Source organism: Sinocyclocheilus grahami, unplaced genomic scaffold, assembly GCF_001515645.1.
Source record: "Sinocyclocheilus grahami isolate Dianchi unplaced genomic scaffold, SAMN03320097.WGS_v1.1 scaffold20152.1, whole genome shotgun sequence".
Taxonomy (NCBI): Eukaryota; Metazoa; Chordata; class Actinopteri; order Cypriniformes; family Cyprinidae; genus Sinocyclocheilus; species Sinocyclocheilus grahami.
In genome coordinates, this window is record NW_015517906.1 from 1 (window position 1) to 1326 (window position 1326).

The window sequence follows — 1326 nt, forward strand, 5'->3', positions numbered from 1 at the left end:
CACGTAAGTAATATTTGGGGTAAAATGAATCATAACGTTTATATTTATCACAATATGCGCGCAAATATGAAATATTATCGCCGATCTGTGAGACCGCTCTTCTTCTGCGAGTGTGTGTGAGACGTCTCGAGCGTCAGGCGCCTCCTAGCGGAGCGGAGGACAACACCACCAGCGCCAGACACACTTATCTTCATATTATAGTTTTAAAACTATTGTAATTCCCCTGTATGACTTGACTTGCATGGAAGCTTATTTAATAATAATAATAATAATTTAGAATAAAAATATGAAAAGGCAACTGCGACTTTTTTTTCACCTAACAATTCGTATTTTTCGCAATTGCAAGTTCATATTTTAGTTTATAAATGAATAATTGCGAGACAAAAATGTGAGAATAAAAAAAAAATTACTCCGGTGGTGTAAACCATAGACATAATAAATAATAACTATGATGTAAACAAGCGTCCACAGCGTTGTGAAAAAGCAAAAGTGAATCGATTAATAAAACACTTTATGATTCGTGTGGTTATATATTACGTTAATGTTATTTACATTATAATTATTAAATATCATAATAAATTATATATAGTTATAATAATCGTTGTGATTTCCGTTTACAAACATTCAAACCACACCAACGGTTCCAGTCCGCCAATCAGCTCAGCGGATTCCTCTGTGCGCGGTCGCTGATTGGACGTCCCCGACCGCGAGCTGAGCCAATCAGCAGCCGAGTCCAGGCTGCCGTCCGCCGAGCGCGTCACGCACGCACAGCACGAGCAGTCACGTGGGAGCCACAGCACTGAGGAGAAGCGCTAGCTGGTCTGCAGAGAATAAAGAACAGGTTTGTCAGATTCATTCGACTAAACGGACTATATTTTAAATCAGTTTAAACACGCGTTGGCGGATTTAAACGCGCGCGGTGTTGTAGTCGCGGACGCACGATGTTAGCGCGCGAGCGCGGTTTAATACGGGTTTTGCTGGTTTCCGTGAGGCCGCACCGGAGCGCAGTTACCGCGTTTTAACGGGGACTCGGTGCGGTACCGGCGCCCTGCGATCCGTTTCACGCGAGTATCGCGTTAATGTGCAGTTTGTGGCTGATATACCGCGCGAGGACGGAGAGAGGAGAGATGGGGGAGGGGCGGGAGGGAATTAGGCGGGAAGGAAAATGAAAATGGAGGAATCTTTGTTTAACAAAAGCCTCCGAGCGACTCTCACAAAGTGCTTCAAACCCCGAGAACTCGCCTTTAACCCCGTGTTTCTGCCTCGGCTGCTGTGTGTGTGTCCTGCAGCTCAGTAGCGGGGTATTTGCGTGTTCTTGTATCGCAG

At 44.8% G+C, this 1326-nt stretch overlaps 1 protein-coding gene across 1 annotated transcript in view; it reads left to right on the top strand.

The window, feature by feature from the left end:
• Positions 1-750: 750 nt before the first annotated feature.
• The window catches only part of LOC107579777 (high mobility group protein B2-like), a gene marked incomplete at its 3' end in the record, with an annotated part of 2524 nt that continues 1948 nt past the window's right edge, over positions 751-1326 (top strand). The window contains exon 1 of the mRNA XM_016265573.1: positions 751-841. The remainder of the gene's footprint in view (positions 842-1326) is intronic.